The sequence below is a fragment of the Cydia strobilella genome, chromosome 12, assembly GCF_947568885.1.
Source record: "Cydia strobilella chromosome 12, ilCydStro3.1, whole genome shotgun sequence".
NCBI lineage: Eukaryota > Metazoa > Arthropoda > Insecta > Lepidoptera > Tortricidae > Cydia > Cydia strobilella.
Genome location: NC_086052.1, coordinates 4,656,567 through 4,668,872, shown reverse-complemented (window position 1 = coordinate 4,668,872; position 12,306 = coordinate 4,656,567). Strand labels below are relative to the sequence as shown.

Below are 12,306 nucleotides of genomic sequence, written 5' to 3'. Positions count from 1 at the left end.
AGCAAAAAATAGGGCCAGAATCAAGTCACATGTCGACATTCTGAGCTGGACGATAAATAAATAATCAAGAAAAACAAAAAGGAATCGGACGGAGTATAGGGCCAGCCCGCTAATAACCCAGTCTGCGCTGAGGAAATTGGAAACTTTTAATAGCGAATTTTAATGGCTTTTGCACGCAAAATTGCTTTCATTAATTGCAGTGCGCGTACGTTTATTATTGAACGGTGATTCTATTGCCGCCGTCGAGTTTACGGTGTTAGTCTTACCGTCTCGTATCAACAATTAATTTTATCGCTTTATTGTTCTAATTTATTTTTGGATCGTATGTTTATTGTTTATACCATGTCTGGGAAAACATTAACTAATTATCCGTAGGAGAGCTTATCAATGCATCTTACATTAGAATACGGCTGCCATTAGGCCGGCTTTACAATCAATTTCAACTCTAAAAGGAATATATAAAAGGAACACCGAAGGATAAGGTAAATAAAAAACAAATAAACAGAAGAGAAAAGGTCCCGGCATGTTATTTGGAATTGATAAATGGCCCCCGGAGACGAGAGCGAGCGGGATGAAGCGAGGTCGGAGCGAGACAAAACAACTAATGAGTCGGAGACGTTTCGTAAGTCTGGGATAAAATGCTGAAAGATAAAGGAAAGTGCTTTTTGTCTTAACACGGGCATGTTAAAAAGGTTTTATCGAAAAATTACCAAAAGCGACCACGGGGAACTTAATGTTTAGATAAAATTTATTGTCATCGCATTTGCTGACCTTTTTATAAATTAGCAAAAAATATCTAAAGCAGGTGGAATGCAAATTGTCCCTTGACAGTTATGCAAAAATTATGGCCATTGGTTTCAGAACATTGAAATCTAAATGAAAAAAAAACCCGTTTAATGGCGGCAGGCCACATCTGTCAAGAAGGACGTCTGAGTTGTTTAGACGTTAATCCGAGGGGCCGATCCGTCACAGGCACGAGTCACGGCTCAATGAGGTGCTAACGCTCCTTGATTTGCGTCTCGAATCTGTTAACCAGCCGGGACTCAACATAATTAATTAAGAACCTTCAAAAAATACTTTTTGACTTCGCGAACGTCTTCTACATCAAAAGTTTCTCTCCTGACCACAAATTTAAGATCGTGGGCTAATGCAGATAAATGGGATCGTGTACGGACCCTTGTAAATTTCACTTTAATGTCTTGGTTAAGTGGGCCCTCATTAAATTCTTTTACTTTTTACATAAAGCATCTTAGCGATTCAGGATCGCTGGATCGAAATTCAATCACAAAAACTGATCCTTCGATTCCGTACGACCAATTTGCTGAGATGTTTAAACAGATAGCAACTTTCTATAGCCGCCAGTGCTTTAGTCTTCAAATAGATATGCATCCTCGAGACCGGTTTCAGTACATCGCGATTGAAATGTTCGCGAGACCGCTGGCCCGATCTGGAGGGAGATAATCCGCTTCGCTAGCAACGTCCTCCTGATTTCATTAAAGGGATACAGGGTTTCCGAAACATTTCGCTTATTTCGAATCGATTTAGATCAAGTGCTTGATTGCGAAAGTGCTTGCGCTGAAATTGTTGTTCCTGTACGATCGATATCAGGTATTTTCTGTCTAGTCTTATTTATTGCGGCATCTTAACTTAAGAACGACTTTAGTTTCGTCGTTCGTCTTGTACAACTGCATTATTGTGATGTATAATTCCTTTTGAGTGCGAGCTTTGATTAACATAAAAGCTCTCCTAAAATAGATCCAGTAGCAATAATTCTTAAAACAGAAGCGCCCGTTTCAAAACAAACAATGATTCATCGAGCGAACTCGGCGGGATGCAGAAATGTGTTTAAACGTTCAGGCTACGATTAGAAGTAATTTCTAATGATTCTTTTACAGCTGTAGTCAAAATTCCGTGATGGTAATAAGCCGCCGCGACAGACTTTCACCGCCGATTCACACGCTGTCGGGGCCCGTTTTATCTAATAGTTTATAACTTTAATAATGTTTGCTGCTGAGTCCGGTTCTTGCTTGTTGCTGATTGGACGCGGAAACGGCAAGGCTGGTCCGTGGCCTTGTTGGCATTCCAATGCCGCTATCCGACTATTTATCACCTGTCAGATTTGAATTGGACCGTTTTAAAGATTACCGCAATCTCGTTCAGATTTGTATTTACATACATCAATTACCCCACTTTCGGGTGTTTGGATTAAAACCTCTTTAGCTTCTCTTATTCAGGCTACTTTGCGACCGTTGTAAGTAAAGCCAAAGGGTGTTAGAAACGACGGTGACAGAAGTTACCAAAATACTTTAAAACCCCGTCTTCAGGAATCAAAACTACTAGGGAGAGCTCCTTCTATAGCAACTATCTAATAGTCGCTTCCAACATAAACACAAATGTATGCATACCACGTACTACAGTATTCCTCGGCAATTTGCAAGCGTGAGTTTTCCATAAACGTTGACGCTTGAAACCCTTACAAGGCTCTCGGAATCGTCTAATCGGTATCAAGGGATGCTCCTCGGAATGCTAAACAGTAGGTAAACGCGGTTTCGTTATCGCTATCGGATCACGACTCATCCTCTAATTGCGTTGAATCTCCAGTAATGGATGTCCTCGGTGCGTAATTGTAATTAAGCAAGGCGAGGCGCCGGCAATCTCGCTGCGGGCAATTTCCATCGGAATGCACTGTTGTATTCCCTTTGCGCTTGCGCAAGCTGTTCCAAAGCTCAGGGGAACCAGTATAAAGTATCTACCGATTACGCATAGTTGTTCCGAATCTCCAGTTCATATATAAACTGGTTTCTTAAAGTTGAGATAAGTAGGGATGAAGATGAGAATACGAGGCCTGCTCTGGGTCGAGTAGCGTTTTGCACTATCGCACCATCTACAGCAACATTTCTCTTCAGTATGTACAATGTACAATACATTACAAAATTCTCTGTTGCACACCTCGGCCAAAGAATAAAATACGTAAGTAGATACAGTCACTCAATAACGGAACATTTTATTTTTCGGAAGCAGTTATTTAGCAAATAGGTACGCATGTATCTAAAGGGGTATATGATACAATAACAAACAGAAGAACAATACTTAATATGTATATCTATAAAGAAGACGCTGAACGAGTCTTTATCTTAGGCTTTGTGGCCACTTATTATTCTAGAGAGAGAGAGACTAGGGTCAATCACCGGTCAGATTTTAATAAAAAAAGATAGAATTAATAGTCGGATTGATTAAAATTACCATTAGAGAGACGATTAGTTAAAAGTATAGTTGTTGTGTTTAGCATGTTGTTTGAACATTTACAATTTATGTATCTACTTTGTGTATCCAAAAAACACCGAGTATATAGCGGTACAATCGACGAATTCCGACGATAAACTCTCAACAAACGATAATTCGTTGGCGGTATGATAGCGGTCGTAAATAGCTTGTAACCAGTTGAGAACACTTCCACGGAAATTGCTCTTTCTCTAAGACTCGTGGCTATACAAGTGTACGTACCAGGCCGCGTATTTATTCTTGCTTAGAGTACAAGAGAGTCGAACGCTTTACTATGATTCAGTGAACCAAGTAATTGCGTAAGGTTTTTATCTCACTGAAGGACATACCTGACAATACGATCGTGTCCATGTGTTGAGTACAATTGTTTACCAAAGTAATGTTGGCATGGGTCGCGAGATTAAGTTGGTTAGTATGGGTGGTAATTGGGTAATCTTACAGCGAACTTCTACTGGTTCGCCCAAGTGTTCAACTCAACAGCTAATAAGAATATCCCAGGAATTGGCTAGATGCCGGCGCTATAGTTACGAGTAAAGTACTCCTAGCTCCGCTTCATAATGTTATTCAATACCGGTGTCTGATCAATGTTAGCGCGGATTCCTCAGATGTCGCTTTCGCATCGATACTAATGTAAATGAGCCGATCCGTCTCCGATGTCGGCGCCTAGTTAGTTAGTCGATAGCCTTTGTTGCTAGGACGGATTCGAATCTAGGCACGCGAGTTTATCAGAAATGCCGTCCACGACCGGGGTTATCGACGCTTTCACGCCGCTTGAATAACATTTGAATAATACGTTCATCGAACTCCCAAAGTGCAAAATGAAGAAGGAAGAGGTGACGATGTGATCTGTAAGCGCCACCTGTTCGGTGGATCGACTATTCAACGGGTCGTTAAGCAACAATAGCCACAAAAGGCAGACTACCTGGCAGGGAATTATTTTTTGGTTGCGCGAGAATCCCTTTTCTTCTTAACCAGCTCAAGATGATCTTAAGATCTGTAACAGGTACGTGTAATGGGAGAACGTATTTATACTGACCCCTCGGAGCATCGCAGGGATTGGAATGATAACCCTGACCGTAGTTGTTTTTTTGGTCTGGCGTCTTCCGAGTGAGCTTAACGGATACGCATCTCGATTGTGTAGATGACATTAAAGTCATACACACAATGCTGCTCGTTTAACGCCCTTGAAAGCCCGATTGTCGTTTAAATCATAACATCGTCAATACTTATTGATTGCGCGTGCTTCAACAAACATAATCCGAAATACCGTTTGGGATTGTATTTATTGTGTAAACATGTACGTCGTGTGTGTCGCAGGTGTCAACTGGCGACATAGGTGGTAACGAAGTTGCAACACGCGACGCCTTTTAGTGTTTAGAGGAATTATCACGTTCGGAAAGTTTTGTTTTTTAACAGATCTACCGGGCTACGTCAAGAGGTCTAAATGGTCACAAGTAAAGGCATACTAGAAATAATATGAAACCATTCGAGTCCAAAGATATTGAATTTGAACGGGATTAAATTTCTCTTTTGCACAAGTCCAAGCGCGAGGTTTTGCTTCTTGTGTGTATTCTATCGCTCGTAGAAATCTGTGTATTTTATCCCCTGTCGCCGCTAGCAGAGCGTTTCTCCTTACAACACAACTTGGAATTAGACGCGCACGTAGCGGTTTTAGAGAAATACCTCAAACGATCCCCCTGTAAAATCTCTGACGGTGCCAAGGCAAGTGACCTCAGACTAGTTTGAGGTACTTTAACCCCTTAACGGGCAAGAATGCAAAAATCCTCAATACAAGCCTGGGTACAAGAATGAAGAAAACAATACAAAAAGATGATATAGGCTGCTCTTTTTTGAGACCTTTGTCATAGGGTTAAGCAGTATTGGTTTTTAAAGGTTTCTATTTTAAGCATCCATAGGCTACACTGCTACAGTAACATCCTACCATCACGCTGTTTACTTTGTATAAAAAGCAAGCGTCGGCCGAGTGAGAAGCAAAACAGAAAGCTTAATCAATATTTCAACAGCGGCCGCATTCCGCTCTTATCCGAACCGACTCTGCCTTTCAATTTAATTAGATCGTGAAAAGTATTCGGATCGATCGACAAGGCGGATCGTTGCTAAGTGCAGTGTGGCGTGTGGCGCTATGTTTAATGTTTTGGTATTTAGCTTGCAATTATTTTACAGTTGGTTAAATACGTAATATTGTCTTCGGTTACCGTGATAGTTACTCATGAAATAAAACTATGAAAATGGATTATATCGCATATATTGAATTGATAATACATCCCGACGTTTCGAACCCTTTACAGCGTTTGGGTGACTGAGGAAAAGATACAATGTGCAAAAATACTGAACCATAATAAACTATAAACTTTAAGGCTGGTATAACATGCAAAATCGGTTCATAAAGTACAATACAACGATACGATAAATTCAATATACGCGATATAATGCGTTTTCATAGTTTTATTTCATGGTTAAATACGGTTTCCCACAAACTACTAAGTATTTATTTAAGTTTTTTAGGGTTCCGTACCTCGAAAGGAAAAACGGAACCCTTATAGGATCACTCATGCGTCTGTCTGTCTGTCTGTCTGTATGTCCGTCTGTCTGTCTGTCTGTATGTCCGTCTGTCTGTCTGTCTGTCCGTCTGTCTGTCTGTCTGTCCGTCTGTCACAGTCTATTTTCTCCGAAACTACTGGACCAATTTAGTTGAAATTTGGTACACATATGTAAGTTTGTGACCCAAAGATGGACATGTAACGTAAACATTAATTTTAAACACGGGGGCCACTTTTAAGGTAAATGAGAAAATTAAAAAATAAAGTTTGACAAACTATATCGTGTTACATATCAAATGAAATAGCTCATTGTGAGAATCTCAAATATATATTTTTTATAATTTTAAGATAAATAGTTTAGAAGTTATTCAAGAAAATAGGCAAGAAATGACCATTCCCCCCCTTTATCTCCTAAACTACTGGGTCAAAAAATTTGAAAAAAATACACAAAATAGATCTTTACCTATAGATCTATTAGAAATGTGCAGTCAAGCGTGAGTCGGACTTAATTACTTAGTTTTTGATCCGACCCGTAGTTTTTAAAGACATCTCACATAAAAAATACATTGTTTAAATTGTGTAATGTAGGGAACCCTTGGAACGCGAGTCCGACTCGCACTTGGCCGGTTTTTTGATACTGTTGCAGTTACTTTTTGGATTTATTTTCGAGATCCGCCGGTAGTTTTGTTTGAGAGCTAAATTAGTACAATTTAGTCTTCCATACCTTGCGGTGCCAGTAAGTATATACGGTCTGGTTTTAAAAATATTTCCAAGAAAGTTAAGACTTTTCCAGCACTGGGGACAACATTTCTAGTTTAGTATTATAGCATTATAGTATTATAGCACTTCAGTTGACTTCATACTTTTCACAGACACATCACACTATACAGACACCAATTTCAAAAGCTATCCAGAACATTTTGGTCTTCCTGGTTACGAACGTTACGGTACCAGCACCCGCAATGCCTCAGTTCTTACACTCATTATTCGGGTCCAGTTAGAAATGTCTCAATAGCCGGCCGAGGAACGCGGCTGTCGGCGCGGCGGGATGCGCGGAATTCCAAGCCCCATGACTTTTATACTTCATAAAGTTCTTAGGGCCATATATCTTTCTCGTTCACGTCTACGGAAATAACAAAATTTTAAAAAGGATAGCGATGTTACTCCAGGAATTTGCAAAGGTTTTTAAATTTCGTTGGGGGTTAATGATTTAGTCTAATTTTATTTTGTTCTATTAGAGCGGTAAACTTTAGCAGTGTGGGAATAAAATTATTAGTACTTATAAATTAAGTAGCGTGGAAATTGTTCCAGCAAAGTATGAGCATAAAGTAGCTGACACAATTATAATCTACCAAAGATTATACATAGGCCGCTCAAAACAAAGTAAGACCTTCATAATTTACATAATATGCAACGCTTTACTAGCGTGCGCTTCGAAAGGAGATTTATAGTATTATTTTCAAAAGATGGACAATACAAACTACCATTAAAGCTTAATTTATCGCTCGCTTGCAGCAATTATGAATCCCTTTATAAGCGAATTAATCATAGACTGCGGATATTTAAGATACGCTCCGTTTCTCCCGCCTCTTCGAATTAAGAAATCAGCATTTCTCTTAATAACGTTTACACTATTATTAATTAATTGGAAAGAAAAGAAAAGATTGACGAGACAAGTTACGAAAAAAATACACGTGCTACACCTACACCATATACAAATAGGTAGCAAAAAGCATCAACTGCTGGGATCAATATGGAAAATTATTTGATTGCCAAGGAAATAAGTCGAATGAATCGAAATGAAATGGCTTTCTACCTTTTTCACAGCGAATCGCGAATTCGCGACTTTGTGTAAATGACGAATTTTGCAAGTAGTCATGGCCCGTATGATACGAGTATGAGTAAAGTAAGATGCCGTTTGGACTATACATTTTATCTTCAAGTTTACGCGCGAGATTTAGCTAAGAATTCTATCACTGTACTGAATGTCACTCTCCTAACTCAGCAAATACAATTTTAAAATACCAAAGGAACGAAAGAAGTTTATAAAGGCGCTAATACGATGTTCACTCATAAATAATATAAATACGAGAAAATTTAAATGGGCCTTTATCGCTTACACTTACTTCCTGACGATTTGAACGTGATACTACGTTCTTCTTGGTCGCAAGACGCAGGCAAACGGAGGGATTGTATATGAAATATGAACATCCAGCTGCGCATAGTTTTACAAACTACACTTTTGATTATTCATTTTTACTGTAATTATACCGAGGTAGTAAGAGGCGGTTGCTCTCATAGTCACGCCGATACATGTATCTGCATTATTAATCTCGCAGGCCATGTTTTGCATGCATTACTGAAGATAACTGGCGGAGTTTATAAGGAACCCGTTAACTGTTCAAATCGAAAGCAATAGACGAGTGCTAAGCGATTTTGAGCAATCTTGAAAGAAAATTAATGATTTAGTGAGTCTTGCGACTGAAAAATGTATTTTTATAATGTCATATATTATATTTTTCGTAGGTAAGTTTTTGCTTAAACTTAATTTAATGTTTTAATTAAGTATGTCATTGTGCTTTGAACTTGAAAATTACATTATACAGGAAATATCACTTTTTTCCGTACCCAAAGGGTAAAAACGGGACCCTATTATTTAGATTCCACTGTCCGTCTGTCACTAGGCTGTATCTCATGAACCGTGATAGCTAGACAGTTGAAATTTTCACAGATGATGTATTTCTGTTGTCGCTGTAACAACAAATACTAAAAAGTACGGAACCCTCGGTGGGCGAGTCCGACTCGCACTTGTCCGGTTTTTATATCCCTGCTACGTAAAGGTGTCTCCAAAAACTCCAATGTATTATTCAAATATTATTTCTTATGAAGGTTGCATAATGTACAGGTCGTTTATGTATTTCTTATCTCGAAATCGAATAAAAATATTATTCAATAGGTACGCGCTTTGTTTGAAACTTGCGACACGCTATCTTGAGTAAAGTGCTTCGATAAAACGATGCGTTCCGCATATCAAAGTAACTAATTGCATAGATTGAATTTTATAGTTTCCATAATTTAGATACTTGGAGTAAAAATTCTTCCCATATCTCGAAAGCTGGAAGTGGCAGCAATCAGTCTTGTCCACTAACAAGACTTCTTGTCAATCGAATTTAGACCCTGTCTTCGCACACATAGGCATATTTTTGAGCGCACTTGTGTTTTAATTCTAATATTCATGGCGTTTTGATTGCCGCCATGATTGTTCGTTCGAATTTTAAAATTGATTTCTTTACTGGTTTTATGGCATTTCTAAGAGCGCCATTGGTTTTTTCATTTGTCCTAAATTGAATGTGGTGTTTATATAAGAGCATGATAACTACTAACTAGTTAGCGGTAACAATCTTACAATCCGGTTTTAATGTTCAAGAAAAAACTGGATTGAAAAGTAAACGATAAAAAATTGAAATTTACAATTTTATACTTAAATGGAACTTGAAGTCGGGTTATTGCGTTGCATAATACGGAACTAATTGGTGAAACTATACTTATTAGTTAGCTATATGAAGAGTAATACGTTTGAAAGGCTAGCTAAAAACATAAACATTATCAGTCAGAGCTTAATGCAACCAAATGAGAAACGATTAAAACCATTAAATTAATCGATTCAACTATTCGAATACATTTCCCGATCCGAGTTTCGAGTGGCATAAATTAATACAGAGCCATTAATTACGATTACAAGCAATTAATGAGATAATTTATAATATTTGTAGAATTCCGACACAATCGAAAAACGAACAGTCATGTGAGGCTGTACTTTCTCTAGAATCCTCTGTAAAATTATTTAAATTGCAAATAAAATGCCGCTTACGTTCTTTTACTCTGTCAATTTTAGAATTTCACTTCGCACGGGTTAACAAATTATACACCTAAACCTTTCTCAAGAATCACTATTGATCGGTGAAAACCGTATGAAAATCCGCTCAGTAGTTTTTGAGTTTATCGCGAACATACAAACAGACAGACGCGGCGGGGGACTGTTTTATAAGGTGTAGTGATTTGTAGCGGATTACATTAACAAATTTAGTATTTGCGTTTATTAAATTGAAAATCCAAACCGTTTTGAACCCTGTTGCTATCACAACACGTTACAAATTTAGTTTAGCGACTGTAAATAAGTTCGGTGTCCCGTTGGATACTTGTTTAGAAACACTCGTATTACGTATTTATATTAAACACATTTTATTGGATGAAAAATTACTTCTAATTAGATTAGCATTAGGCAGCTACGAGTATTTAGTCAATTGATGGTTAAATTTGGACATTGAAATATGGATGTTTAAAGCCACTAAAAATATTCTGCGGACCTATGGTAGGCATAGTAACTAGTATGGATGTTGTTTGAGTTAATCGACTGCTAATTTCGTATTTTAAGTAAACGTTAGGATATTTTTACCTGTGGCGTTGTCAATGTAAATGATATCAAACTTTTACTCTTGTATCAGAATATACAATATATTATTTACCAGCATCATAACGACAAAACACGATGTATATTTCTAGACGCGAAAATCTACTTTATCCACTATAAAACTGAATAAACAAGTAGCATAATAAATACATGGTACCTAACTACCTAGTGTTATAAGCGCGTTATGTGATCAATGTTATGTAAAAAGTTACGCTAAGCATGGTTAGTTGGTTAGACAATGAAGACATAACTCATTTCAAGTAGACCACTTTCATTTGAGACTTGAATGTAACTAAACTGTAGATATTCATGAGGCAGCAGCTTGCTAAGATATGTTTTTTTTTAAATAAACTGTACCTTATATACTCGTACAGATGTCTTATCAAAAAAAAAAAAAAAAAACTGTGATCAACTCTGGCAAAGTGCATGGGATTCGAAAGAACCCACATCTTTGGATTGCCGGTCCAATGCACTGCCCATGGTATAATAATATACTCCGCCAGGTACTCTCTTCCGAGACTCGTGAACCTGTGAACAGTATGATGACGTAGGTTTGTGTCAGACACGTGGTTCGCGAGTCTCGGAAGAGAGTACCAGGCGGAGTATTATTATACCATGGCACTGCCATTCTTGCAGCATCCATGACGATCCGCCATTCACAGCGAATTTTAACCAAAAGGAAAACATGTTAGCAAATTATCCAGCAATGTAATTTATAAACTGAACAGCTTAGATATTTCATTCTGGAATTTAATTTTCGGCTGTTAATATATGGCGGTCATGTTTGGGAGCTAAGAATCAAGGTTGAGGTAACTCAACGCCGATTGGGCGTCGTGTCATAAGTAGTCATAGTCATAACAATATTTCATACACATTACGGACGGCCGCCGGTGCCCTGCCGCGAGACCACACAGGCCTTTTGAGATGCCGCGGACAACTAAACAAACTGAACTGCAAGTTGTAAGACGCAGGGCATTAAAGGCGAAAGTGAAAGAAAAATGTTACGAAGTTTGTTTTATCTTAAAATACATTATAATTTTTAAATTATATTTAATAATAATAAAAGACGTTTATTCAAGAAGTTGTAACATAGGTACATAATAAAAGTACACGATAATGCTTAAAAACTAATTGAAAGGGAAGGTGGCTCAGCTGATGTCTGTGCCAAAAAGGCTTCGGGGCACAGCAGCCCCAAAGGTTTTCAGCAACGGACGCTGTTATTCTGCCACCGCCGTAAGTGTATCTTGCTAAGGACAGTATAAACATTTACACTATTACATATAGGACATGATAGCAAAACCGAGCAATGCGCAGTGGATAAAAAAGTGCTAACTAAAGTGCTAAATTTAAATATCTATTGAGCAGGTCACTCAACCAAAAGTGTACGTTACTTCCTTTTGGAGGTCCAGTAAATAAGCCTTGCAACGTAGTTTGAAAACCGCCAGGGACTTACAGTTAACTACTGGTGGCGGCAAATTGTTCCAGCACTTAGACGCAGCATAACGAAAACTGCCTCCAAATGACTGATTTGTTACTAGCAATTTGTAGTTCGGAACTTGGAAAATTAGCAGGTAGAAATCTATTCATAAGAACGATCTTAAATACCACTTTCCTCAAAAGTTCATGAGACTCCTGGGAGTCCTGGACAAAATTTTTTTTAGTATAAGGTTATGCGTCTTTCCTTTGGACATAATAAAATAAACCGACCTTAAAGCCTAATTTCCTTACTTTATCCTTATTGGCATTAAAAGTTGTATGATGAGTCTTAGATAAATGAGTCAAAATTCTTTTCGTTGTCTTGTTTTATGTCCCCAAAAAATGTGACGGAGTGGACCTTTTTGTATGGGGTTAAATTTAGTCTTAAAATTATCTCAAGATAATTATAATCTATAGCTAGAAAGACATGCAATAGCACTCAACTTTTATTTATTCGATAAAAGACTAAAATAGAAGCGTGACAGAGTGGTCAGAAACAAGACAACGAAAAGAATT

General features: G+C 38.0%; 1 protein-coding gene across 1 annotated transcript in view; it reads right to left on the bottom strand.

Annotated features, from left to right (window-relative positions):
• Window positions 1–12,306, bottom strand: part of LOC134745948 (BMP and activin membrane-bound inhibitor homolog) — an 82,458-nt gene that overhangs the window by 19,946 nt on the left and 50,206 nt on the right. The gene's annotated exons all lie outside the window — the stretch shown is intronic.